A 14,202-nucleotide genomic window follows, 5' to 3' on the forward strand; every position below is an offset into this window, starting at 1 on the left:
AATAGATATCTGTGTCCATATAACTGAATCACTTTGCTGTACACCGGAAACTAACACAACACTGTAAATCAACTATACTCCCAATATAAAATTTAAAAAATGTTTAAAGTGAATTACAAACGAGTGGGGTGAGGGAGAGGAGGTTGAGGGGTGTGTGGTCAGCTTGTGGACATTCTTCCGATTGGTTGGTGGTGAGGTAATCTGAGGTCAACATCATCAACCGGCTGGTTCCAGCTGGTCTGGGGTCTACGTGCTTGTGGGCAGCATGCAGTTACCTTCCTCCCCCCTGCTGGGGGCTTCAGTCTCTGCAAAACAGCTCCAAGGACGTGGCTCAGAACAGTATCTACAGCCCTTGAGGAGGAACTAAAGGTCCTTGACTTTGTTTAATGGCTACACTAGTATTATTTGGTCTTTGGGGACTCTTGTCCTTTCTTTTGGCACTTTCTCCCTTCTCTGATTAAATTGTTTGTTTCCAACTCACGGAAGGCTAGGAGGCTAAAATTTTCTAAAGACAAGAAGCAGGCAGAAGACATGGGGAGAATCCGTCCCAGGAAGGCCCCACAAGGTCCTGCTCACTTACAACATCACATTCAATCTGGGCTGCTTACGCCATTTTTGGACAACATACCAACACATCTTAAGATGGGTCCCACCCGACTGTTGCACATTTGGACAAGGTGCGGTGGGGTGGGATTATGCAAATCCAGATCTGAAGACTAGATAAAGCAATCAGGGTATTTCACAGTATACAAGAGAAATTTTCATGGGGACAGAATACCAACCTTCTAATATTTGAAAGCCTGTTAGCCAAGAGGGAGAGTGAACTTCTGTTTTGTTATACAAGGACCCAATCAGCTGTGATGGTTGAAAGCATGATGAACGCAAATCTGAATTCATTTGCCTCCTAACAATGCAACGTCTACAGCAGAGGGACACAGGTCCTCAAGCAGCAGTGCTTTTCCCAGCAGTGCAGACCCTGAGGAGAGCCAGGCTGTGGCAGCTCTGGAGGACCTCAGACACTCTTTGCACGGCCTCTGAGACCTAGAACATCTCAGAAAGTCCACGAGTGCAAACCAAAGAGACACTCAGTCCCTGCACCTTGGATGAAGTGATTTGACTCTACGTATGCATTGCTTGGGCTAATTAGAAATATGGAAGTGATCAGAAGACAGAATAAACCTCTGGGCACATCCTGAACAACAGAGATACTTCTCATCAAAGTCCAAACAATAATTCAAAAGCAAGATTCAGAGCCAAAATGTGGAAACAAACCAAGTGTTCACTGACAGATGAATGGATCAAGAAAATGTAGTGTGTATATTCACACAACAGATATTATTCACCCACAAACAGGAAGGAAAGTTTCTAATTGATACAAAGACCATTTATGTATTTTTCAAAGATTGACATTTCTTTGTATGAACAGTGAAAATTTAACAATTCCACTTTTAAGAGGAAAGGTTAGTGTTTCTTTGTAGAAACAATTAAGTCTCAGCAGTAGAGGCATAAGCACACACGTGCACACAGAGTAAACAGAATAGCGCCCCGCTACCTCCCCGCAATCTGATCCCCCGATGAGCCCTGCTGATTCTCCCTCCAAATATAGAGAACCTGTTTACTTCTCTCCATCTTGTCAGACATCATCTTCCTGGACTACCACGCCAAATTCCTAACCTTATCTGGGTCTCCCGACTTCCACTCTTACTGAATCCCCACCCCATCCATTTATGCAGCAGCCAAAATCAATTGTTCCTCTTTCAGTGCAAACTGGATCAGGACACCTCTCATTCACTGCTTTCCCACTGCACTTGGCAAACATCTGAACTTCTTCAGACCCACGGTTTTATTTCCTTCTCACTCACTGTGTACTGTCCACACTGGCTTTGGGGTCTAGGAAGGAAATTTTGACACAGGCTACCACACAGATGACACGCGAAGACATTAAGCTAAGTGGATAAGTCAGATACAAATGGACAAATGTTACATGATTCCACTTCTGTGAGGTCCCCAGATGGGTCAAATTCATAGAGACAGAAAGTGGAGTGGTGGGTGTCAGGGGCTGGGAGGGGGGTGGGGAGTCAGTGTTTAATGGGGACAGAGTTTCACTTGGACAGGATGAAAACATTCTGGAGATGGATGGTCGGGATGGTTGCACAACAATGAGAATTCTTGTTTTCCTTCCTTAAGATTTTTGTTTTACTTATTTTCGGCTGCGTTGGGTCTTCGTTGCTGGGCGCAGGCTTTCTCTAGTCGCGGCGAGCGGGGGCTACTCTTCGGTGCGGTGTGCAGGCTTCTCATTGAGGTGGCTTCTCTTTGCGGCAGAGCATGGGACCTAGGCGCGTGGGCTCAGTAGTTGTGGCTCGCGGGCTGAGGAGTTATGGCTTGCAGGCTCAGTAGTTGTGGCGCACGGGCGTTAGGTGTTCCGCGGTATGTGGGATCTTCCCGGACCAGGGCTTGAACCTGTGTCCCCTGCATCGGCAGGCGGATTCTTGACCACTGTGCCACCAGGGAAACCCAAGAAAAAAAGCAAGACTCAGACCCCAAGGGGAGGAGTGGAAGTACGAGTTGGGAGGTTCAGAAGAAGCTTCCAGTGACACTGCATGACCCTGAGTTGGCTATTTTCTTCTCTGCATCTCGGCTACCATATACTTCCTACCCTCATAGAAAAATAACCTGTCTGGAATTGGAAATTTTTCCATTTAGTCTTTTTGTGCATGTGACATTTTTATTCAGAAGAATAATCTGTGTTGAACTGGAGTTTTTTCCATTTAGTATTTTGTACATGTGACATTTTTATTCAGGTAGTGAAATCTCTGGGTCAACAGTGATACCACATTCTCAAGATTTTGATAAGTAGACTAGAACTTCTTAACTAGAATCAAGGGGAAGGCTTTGGACAATCCATGGACTTTGTGACATCCAAAGGTACCCTTTTTTGTGTGTGTGTGTGTGTGTGTGTGTGTGTGTGTTTGTAGACACCCTTTGAAGGGTGCGTGAGCACCTGTAGTTTTCTATGATTTTAGCTTCTCCGAATGGCTCTTGGACTCAAAGGTGCCTGAGGGGAGTGGACGTGTACTCCCCCAGTACAGAATTCTGAACGCAGTGTCAGTAAACATTCAGCCAAAGAGCTTTGCCAAATTGCGTGTTTTAACGTAACTTTTTAATCCACTGAGTCGATGTACCTGGGATCTTTTTTTACATACTTATCTCACTCTTTATTTATTTTTTTTGGTGGGGGGGTACGCGGGCCTCTCACGGTTGTGGCCTCTCCCGTTGCGGAGCACAGGCTCCGGACGCGCAGGCTCAGCGGCCATGGCTCATGGGCCCAGCCACTCCGCGGCATGTGGGATCTTCCCGAACCGGGGTACCAACCCGTGTCCCCTGCATCGGCAGGTGGACTCTCAACCACTGCACCACCACGGAAGCCATTATCTCACTCTTATAAGGATGAAACGTTGCTGCTTCCCCTAAGTTTCCTTGTCCCTCTCCCCACTCTCCCACCAGGCCGTGGAAGAGGAATGGGAGGGAGAGGGAGAGTCCAGCAGGGAGAGGACAGTGCACCTGCTGGGAAGCAGTAAAGAGGGGTCCAGGGTGGGAGGGAGGGAGACACAAGAGGGAGGGGATATGGGAACAGGTGTATATGTATAACTGATTCGCTTTGTTATAAAGCAGAAACTAATACGCCATTGTGAATCAATTGTACTCCAATAAACTTGTAAAAAAAATTAGAACTACCATATGACACAGCATTTTCATTCCTGGATATATATCGAAAAAAATAAAACCAAAAAACATTAATTTGAAAAGATATATGCACCCTAATGTTCATGGTAGCATTATTTACAATTGATAACATATGGAAGCAAGCTAAGTGTTTATTAAGAGATGAATGGGTAAGGAAGATGTGATATATATATATATACAATGGAATACTACTTAGCTAAAAAAAAATTTTGTTTGAATTGAAATTGTATCAAGTATCTTTTCCGACCACAATGCTATGAGACTACACATCAATTACAGGAAAAGAGCTGTAAAAAAATACAAACACATGGAGGCTAAAGAATACACTACTCAATAACGAAGTGATCACTGAAGAAATCAAAGAGGAAATTAAAAAATACCTAGAAACAAATGACAATGGAGACACGATGACCCAAAACCTATGGGATGCAGCAAAAGCAGTTCTGAGAGGGAAGTTTATAGCAATACAATCCCACCTTAAGAAACAGGAAACATCTCGAATAAATAACCTAATCTTGCACCTCAAGCAATTAGAGAAAGAAGAACAAAAACATCCCAAAGTTAGCAGAAGGAAAGAAATCATAAAAATCAGATCAGAAATAAATGAAAAAGAAATGAAGGAAATGATAGCAAAGATCAATAAAACTAAAAGCTGGTTCTTTGAGAAGATAAACAAAATTGATAAACCATTAGCCAGACTCATCAAGAAAAAAAGGGAGAAGACTCAAATCAATAGAATTAGAAATGAAAAAGGAGAAGTAACAACTGACACTGCAGAAATACAAAAGATCATGAGAGATTACTACAAGCAACTCTATGCCAATAAAATGGACAACCTGGAAGAAATGGACAAATTCTTAGAAATGCACAACCTGCCAAGACTGAATCAGGAAGAAATAGAAAATATGAACAGACCAATCACAAGCACTGAAATTGAAACTGTGATAAAAAATCTTCCAACAAACAAAAGCCCGGGACCAGATGGCTTCACAGGCGAATTCTATCAAGCATTTAGAGAAGAGCTAACACCTATCCTTCTCAAACTCTTCCAAAATATAGCAGAGGGAGGAACACTCCCAAACTCATTCTACGAGGCCACCATCACCTTGACACCAAAACCAGACAAGGATGTCACAAAGAAAGAAAACTACAGGCCAATATCACTGATGAACATAGATGCAAAAATCCTCAACAAAATACTAGCAAACAGAATCCAACAGCACATTAAAAGGATCATACACCATGATCAAGTGGGGTTTATTCCAGGAATGCAAGGATTCTTCAATATACGCAAATCAATCAACGTGATACACCATATTAACAAACTGAAGGAGAAAAACCATATGATCATCTCAATAGATGCAGAGAAAGCTTTCGACAAAATTCAACACCCATTTATGATAAAAACCCTGCAGAAAGTAGGCATAGAGGGAACTTTCCTCAACATAATAAAGGCCATATATGACAAACCCACAGCCAGCATCGTCCTCAATGGTGAAAAACTGCAACCATTTCCACTAAGATCAGGAACAAGACAAGGTTGCCCACTCTCACCACTCTTATTCAACATAGTTTTGGAAGTTTTAGCCACAGCAATCAGAGAAGAAAAGGAAATAAAAGGAATCCAAATCGGAAAAGAAGAAGTAAAGCTGTCACTGTTTGCAGATGACATGATACTATGCATAGAGAATCCTAAAGATGCTACCAGAAAACTACTAGAGCTAATCAATGAATTTGGTAAAGTTGCAGGATACAAAATTAATGCAAAGAAATCTCTGGCATCCCCATATACTAATGATGAAAAATCTGAAAGTGAAATCAAGGAAACACTCCCATTTACCATTGCAACAAAAAGAATAAAATATCTAGGAATAAACCTACCTAAGGAGACAAAAGACCTGTATGCAGAAAATTATAAGACACTGATGAAAGAAATTAAAGATGATACAAATAGATGGAGAGATGTACCATGTTCTTGGATTGGAAGAATCAACATTGTGAAAATGACTCTACTACCCAAAGCAATCTACAGATTCAATGCAATCCCTATCAAACTACCACTGGCATTTTTCACAGAACTAGAACAAAAAATTTCACAATTTGTATGGAAACACAAAAGACCCCGAATAGCCAAAGCAATCTTGAGGACGAAAAATGGAGCTGGAGGAATCAGGCTCCCTGACTTCAGACTATACTACAAAGCTACAGTAATCAAGACAGCATGGTACTGGCACAAAAACAGAAAGATAGATCAATGGAACAGGATAGAAAGCCCAGAGATAAACCCACGGACATATGGTCACCTTATCTTTGATAAAGGAGGCAGGAATGTACAGTGGAGAAAGGACACTCTCTTCAATAAGTGGTGCTGGGAAAACTGGATAGGGACATGTAAAAGTATGAGATTCGATCACTCCCTAACACCATACACAAAAATAAGCTCAAAATGGATTAAAGACCTAAATGTAAGGCCAGAAACTATCAAATTCTTAGAGGAAAACATAGGCAGAACACTCTATGACATAAATCACAGCAAGATCCTTTTGGACCCACCTCCTAGAGAAATGGAAATAAAAACAAAAATAAACAAATGGGACCTAATGAAACTTCAAAGCTTTTGCACAGCAAAGGAAACCATAAACAAGACTAAAAGACAACCCTCAGAATGGGAGAAAATATTTGCAAATTAAGCAACTGACAAAGGATTAATCTCCAAAATTTATAAGCAGCTCATGCAGCTCAATAACAAAAAAACAAATAACCCAATCCAAAAATGGGCAGAAGACCTAAATAGACATTTCTCCACAGAAGATATACAGACTGCCAACAAACACATGAAAGGATGCTCAACATCTTTACTCAGTAGAGAAATGCAAATCAAAACTACAATGAGATATCATCTCACACCAGTCAGAATGGCCATCATCAAAAAATCTAGAAACAATAAATGCTGGAGAGGGTGTGGAAAAAAGGGAACACTCTTGCACTGCTGGTGGGAATGTGAATAGGTACAGCCACTATGGAGAACGGTATGGAGGTTCGTTAAAAAACTACAAATAGAACTACCATATGACCCAGCAATCCCACTACTGGGCATATACCCTGAGAAAACCATAATTCAAAAAGAGACATGTACCGAAATGTTCATAGCAGCCCTATTTACAATAGCCCGGAGATGGAAACAACCTAAGTGTCCATCATCGGATGAATGGGTAAAGAAGATGTGGCACATATATACAATGGAATATTACTCAGCCATAAAAAGAAACGAAATTGAGCTATTTGTAATGAGGTGGATGGACCTAGAGCCTGTCATACAGAGTGAAGTAAGTCAGAAAGAGAAAGACAAATACTGTATGCTGACACATATATATGGAATTTAAGAAAAAAAAATGTCATGAAGAACATAGGGGTAAGACAGGAATAAAGACACAGACCTACTAGAGAATGGACTTGAAGATATGGGGAGGCGGAAGGGTAAGCTGTGACAAAGTGAAAGAGCGGCATGGACATATATACACTACCAAACGTAAGGTAGATAGCTAGTGGGAAGCAGCCGCATAGCACAGGGAGATCAGATCGGTGCTTTGTGACCGCCTGGAGGGGTGGGATAGGGAGGGTGGGAAGGAGACGCAAGAGGGAAGAGATATGGGAACATATGTATATGTATAACTGATTCACTTTGTTATAAAACAGAAACTAACACACCATTGTGAAGAAATTATACTCCAATAAAGTTGTAAAAAATAATAATAAAGTTAAAAATTTTTAAAAAAGAAGAAAAAAACCCCCAAGCAAACTAGGAATAGAAAAGGAACATACTGAAACTCATCAAGAGGGTCTACAAACAACCTATACCGACATTATATTTAACTGTGAAAGACTGAATGCTTTCTCTGTAAGATCAGAAACAAGGCACCTCACCACTTTTATTAAATATATTAATGGAGGTTCTAGTAAGAAAGTAAAGCAAAAATAAATAAATACATAAATTTAAAAGTTAAATTTTTAAAACATTTATTTAAAAGATAAAAGGACTATTCCTACTACGTTGAATAGGAAGGAATATATCCTACTGAATGTTGAACAGTAATATATACTATTATATTAAATAAGGAAAAGTAAAACGGTATCTGAAGAGGAGATGATAACCTAAATGGAGAAAATACCAAGGAATCCACAAAAAGCTTGAGAAATAATATTAGTTTGTAAATGTTTTAGAGTACAAATCAATAGTTTTATCAAATTATATATTAATAACAAATGTGTAGAAGCTTAAATAAAAATATGTGATGCCATTTACAACTGACCTAAATAAATACTTAAATATAAGCCCAATAAGACATTTATAGGTCCTCTATACTGAAAATTACAAAATGCTGATGAAGAAAAATGTAAAAGTCCCAAACAAATAGTGAGACATACCTTGTTCATGGATTAGAAAACACAACATAATAAAGATGTCAATTCTCCCCAAGTTAAGAGGCTTAACAGAGTTACTCTTAAAATGCCCTCAAGGTTTTTGTGTATATAGACAAGCTTATTCTAAGATTTATATAGTAAGAAGAGGCTGAAGAATAGCTAAAACAATTTGTAAAGGAAGATTAAAATGGGAGGAATTCATCTACCCAATTTCAAGATTTTGCAGTAATGATGGAGGTTAGATACACAGATCAATGGAATGGAATAGAGAACCCAGAAATAGACTGACATAAATACATTTAACTTGTTCTTGACAGCAGTGTGAAAGCTATCAAGGAAGAATAGACTTTTCAAAAAATGGTACTGAAACAGTTGGACATCCCTCGACAAAAACAAACAAACAAAAAATGAACCTTAACCTAAACCTCCACACCTTACACAAAAATTAAATCAAAGTGGATCATAATCTTCAATGTAAAAGCAGGACACTTTGAGAAAAAAAAATAGGAGAAAATCTTTGGCATCTAGAACTACGTGAATAATTCTTAGACTTGACACGGAAAGTATGATCAATAAAAGCAAACATTGATAAATTGGATCTCATCCAAATGAGTTAAAAATGCTTCATAGAAGATCATTTTAAGTGGATGAAAACTCAAATTACACAGTGGGAAAACATATTGGAAAATCCCACATGAGACAAATGACTTGTATCTATAATATACAAAGAACTCTCCAAACAACTTAAAAAAACCCAACTAGAAACTAGGCAGAAGACAGGAACAGACATTTCATGGAAGAGAATATACACATGGCAAAGAAGCACATGAAAAGATGCTCAACATCATTAGCCATTAGGGAAATGCAAATTCAGACCATAATGAGATATCAGAGAATAACGAAAATTAAAGTATAGTGACAACATCAAATGCTGGTGAGTACATAGAAAAAGGATCTCACATCACTGGTGGGAAAATAAAATGGTTTAGCCACTCTGAGAAACAGCTTGATAGTCTCTTTTAATCCTAAAAGTAGATTCACCCTACAACACAGTAATTGTACTCTTGAGCATTTATCCAAAAGAAACAAAAACTTCATTAAGTTCCCACAGAAACTTACACATAAATGTTCATAGCAGTTTTATTTATAACAGCCCCAAACTGGCCACTACCCAAATGTCTTTCAATGGATGAATGTTGAAACAAATTGTGATAAAATCTTATGATAGAATACTACCGAGCAACAAAAAGGAACAAATTATTAATATATGCAAAAATTGAAATGAACTTCAAGGGAATGATGCCGAGGGAAAAATTTTAAAAAGCCAATCTCCGAAGATGAAGTAATTCATGATGATATTTACATATTATTCTTAAAATAACAAAACTGTGGAGATGGAGAACAGATTAGAAGTTGCCAAGGGTTAGACATGGGGGTAGAAAGTACAGCGGGGGATCTTTGTGAGGTTTTTGTGGTCCCAGTACAAATAATACAGCAATCTTGGTTTTAACCCCGAAAGATGTTTAAAAGCAATTCCTAATAAGAGGTGTCCAGATATTTAGCAATGGCAGCAGATTAGAGGTATAGCTACCCAACATGACAGCTTCAAAACAGATGGTAATAATTCAATGCATATGTTCATTTTTAAAAGGCCAATCACAACACTTAAATGGTATATATCTTAACGATATTATTCTAAGGATCCAGCTATACCAGATGGACTAGCAGGATTTTCTGTACATTCAATCTTATTTTAGACAGTAAATCTTATAATAAGACAGTTAAAAAAAGAAAAAGAAAAAAAAAACAAACCAACTACAGTTGGATAGTCTCATAGGAAGATGAGGTGAAAATATGTAGCAGCGGTTCAAAAGCTTAAGCAGTGGCACCTAAATTTGGCTGCACATTAGAATCATCTGAAGCACTTTTTAAAAACCCTCACACCAACAGTTGGTCATCCTAAACCAATAAAATCATTTTAAATCTCCTCAGACGATGCCATTGTCTAGCCAGAAGTGAGAACCAGCGGACTAAGCAGAAGGGGATGTTTCTACAAAGATTTCTTAACAATAAGTTCTTTCACCCAATCAGATTTACCTTCCTGCAAAGGGGTAAAGAAGGCTAGATGTTGTCCATACTTGCTTAGCTTTAATTAGCACTTGTGACTTGCCCAAAACCTAGATCATGTTTCCCCTAAATTTCATGTGATTTCCTAAGTTCTTCAAATCCAGGGCTAAGGGGTTTGCCAGGATGAGATTTTAAGTGCTCACACAGGGGAAGTCCCTGGCAAACCAGGACAGAGGTCACTCTACATTGAAATGTAAAGCATCCTAAATAACCCTGCCACTGCCCCCAGATACTTGTCTGTGCCAACCAGTGGAGAAAAGGCATTCTCCATTACTACCACGGCAAATGCTGCTCTACTTGCCTTGGCTACTCCCTATCTTTTCCAGGCGTCTCTCCCCTTCACCTGCTGGTGGACGCTTTGGCAGCTGACAATGCAGATATTTTCAAACTTTAAGGTGAATAAAAATCATCTGGGGCCTCCCTGGTGGCGCAGTGGTTGGGAGTCCGCCTGCCGATGCAGGGGATACGGGTTCGTGCCCCGGTCTGGGAGGATCCCATATGCCGCGGAGCGGCTGGGCCCGTGGGCCGTGGCCGCTGGGCCTGCGCGTCCGGAGCCTGTGCTCCGCAGCGGGAGAGGACACAACGGTGAGAGGCCCGCGTACCGCAAAAAAAAAAAGAAAAAAAAAATCATCTGGAGGGCCAGTTATAACAGAGATCACTGAGCCCCACTAGAGTTGCTCATTCCATAGGGCTGGGACAGGGCCCTAAAACTTGAATATCTGACACATTATCAGGGGACGCTGGTAAAGCTGGTCAGGTTGTTACCGAATGCACGTTCGTTCATATGTCTGAAGCACAGTGAGGCCAAACAAACCAAAAGGTTGGAGTCTGGGGCAGAGAAAGGTTTATTGCAGGATCGAGCAAGGAGAGGGGTGGCCCGTGTTCCAAAAACCCTGAAATCTCCAAAGGATTTCAGCAAAGCATTTTTAAAGGCCACGTGAGGGAGGGACGTCCCAGGGAATGTGATCAGCTCGTGCACAATCATCTGACTGGCTGATGTTGAGGCCACAGGGCAGGTAACATTATCCATCCTTAGGTGCCAGAAGGTCTGGGGGCTGTGTGCTCATGATCATCAAAGAGTTAACTTCTTCCACTGGGTGGTGGTTTTTAGCATCTGAAAACTCAAGAAATATGCCTGAGATACTATTATCTGAGGACTTCAGAGAGGAACTACAGCAGAGGCTATGGAGGATGGGTCTGTCCTAGGAAGGCCCCATAGGGTACTGCTTGGTTACAAGGTGACCATACTTTGAGAACCACTGCTCTAGTGGCTTGGAATGTTAAAGTAATGGAAGAAGCCCTTCCCAGATCTAGATTCTAGTATCACCAGCTATTTTGGTGGGGGGAAGGGTAAGTTTTGTCCTTGCTTGGACTTCTTGTTCATTTATATCAAAGCCTATTTGAGGCAGTGTACTCGGCAGTCCTGCAGATCTGTCTTTGGCTTCAACAGTGTTTGGAATGAACAGACCCAGGGACGCTCCTTGCTCCAGCCCCCGACCACACTCCAACATTTCTTCCTGTCGCAACCTTTGGAATCAGCCACTCAGCTATCCTCAGCCTCCAGGACAGGCCAACACCGTTTTTGGAACTTAGCTCCTTATCACTGATCAACCACGAGTTCCCAGGTTCGTCAGAATTATTCCATCGAGGTGGAGGCCGCCATCCACCGCCTGTTCAACATACATCTGTGGACACTTACCTCTCTCTAAGCTTCTATTTCCACAGCAACAGTGGGACTCTGGACAATGGGGGCCACATTTTTCGCCAACTGGCTGAAGAGAAGTGTGAGGGCGCCCAGCGACTCTTGAAAATGCAAAACAAGTGCTGCGGCCGCGCCCTCTTCCAGGATGCGCGGAAGCCTTCTCAAGATGAGTGGGGTAAAACCCAGGACACTGTGCAAGCCGCCATTCTTAGGGAGAAGAACCTGAACCAGGCACTATCGGATCTGCGCGCCCTGGGTCCTGCCCGCGCAGACTCTCACCTCTGTGACTTCCTGGAGAGCCGCTTCCTGGAGGAGCAGCTGAAACTCCTCAAGAAGATGGGCAACCACCTGACCAACCTCCGCAGGCTGGCTGGTCCGCAGGCTGTGCTGGGCGAGTATCTTTTCGAAAGGCTCACGCTCGAGCACAAACAGGAGTCTCTGAAGTCCAGCGGCCTCTGAGGAGCCCCTCTGGCGTCAGAGCTTCTGCCCGAAGCCCAGCTCTGCAGCCACTAGGCAGCTTTGTAACCGCCCTGGAGCACTCTCCCAAGCCTTGGACCAAATGGAAACAATAACGCTTTTTGCAGAAGGAAAAAAAAAGCCTATTTGAAACACAAACAGAATAAAGAGAAAAAAAGAAATATATATATATATATATATATATATATATATTCATGTTCTTTTAAAATATGAATTGCCCCACTTTATCTGTGTGAAATACGTTTGTTCCCGTTATTGGGCTGGTTCTCAAGCTTTGCTGCTCGTATGAATTACCTAAAGAGCTCTTTTTTTTTTTTAGTATTAAATATTTTTTTAATTAGTTTCTGCTTTATAACAAACTGAATCAGTTATACATATACATCTGTTCCCATATCCCTTCCCCTAAAGAGCTTTGAATAGAAACTTTGGTGTCTGGGTCCCAGCCCCAGAGATTTTGATTCAGTAGGTCTAGGGAGGAGCCTGGGCACGGTGAGGTCTCAGAGTTCCCCAGGTGATTCTAATATGCAGCAACTTTGTGAACCACCTCTTGGCTTCAATCCAGCTAGTGATCAGATATTAAATCTAAGACACATGGGCTAGTGCGTGAGCTCTGCTGCTAGGCGTGTTCCATTTTCTTCCTCCTGGAAGATTTGTGCCAGGGAAAATGATTGATAGTTGTGTTACTTCTCTGAAATGGATAGAAATTTCCAATTAGCGTGAACAGGGGAGGGTGAATGGGTGAATGCAATAAGGTGTATCATTTATGTATTTCCCTATGTGTATGGCTAGAAGCTTTTGCAACTGACGTCTGCCCTACTTTTCATGCGAATGGTAGTGCTTGTCCTCCTAATGCAGCTGTAAACTTTATAAGCCCATAGGTAGACAGCATCACAAAATATTTACCCCTCCCCACTGGCCCACTCTCAAGCTTCACTCCCCTTCCCCAATACACAAATGTACATCAGTGTGCTTGAGACCAACATCAACATACTGACCGTCAATTCTTCTACTTTGCAGCTTCCCTCTTATCAGGAGGTGTCAGCATTTAGTGCCCAGAGGAGGCATTTCCAGTCATCTCAGCTTAGAGGTCAAATATCCAAATATCCAAAGTAAAAAAGGTTAAAGAAAAGAAGAAGAAGAAGAAAGCAAGGAAGAAAAGAAGGAAACAATTTTCTTATCTCATAGTAATAAGGCAGTTTTCCTTAAAAAAAAATAAAGACTTAAGCCTTAAATTCTCTTTCCTAATCAAAATGTGCTTTTCCGTCTTTAGACTATTCCTCTTATATCCTGTATTATTCATGATGTTTAATTCTTGAAATAGCACATGGCTGAAAACAGAAGCTAACCTCTTGTCCACTATGAATTAAATCTTCTTTTCCTAGGACCCGTCTACAATGTACAGTTTGGGGTTTGCCAACGTAATTATTTTCTCTGAAATAAGGTACAGCATTTTGCCTTTTCAATATATAGTTATACAATACATTGTTAACACAACATAGTTAATATAGTCAATACAACTATAACACACATGATATGATGCCACTTTGGTGATTTTCTTCATCCATGTAATTCTGAAATTTGACAGTATAGTTTTCATATTCTAATGAGCTGAGTATTACCTTTGCAAGGATAGAAAAATAAAATAAATTCATAATATTCTTGTGTGGTTTGCCCCTGGGGTGGATTACCATAATGGGGGCATATTTGAGCCTTTCTCCAAGTCATTAAAA

This window comes from Mesoplodon bidens, assembly GCF_964165515.1.
Source record: "Mesoplodon bidens genome assembly, contig: HAP1_SCAFFOLD_785, whole genome shotgun sequence".
Lineage (NCBI taxonomy): Eukaryota > Metazoa > Chordata > Mammalia > Artiodactyla > Ziphiidae > Mesoplodon > Mesoplodon bidens.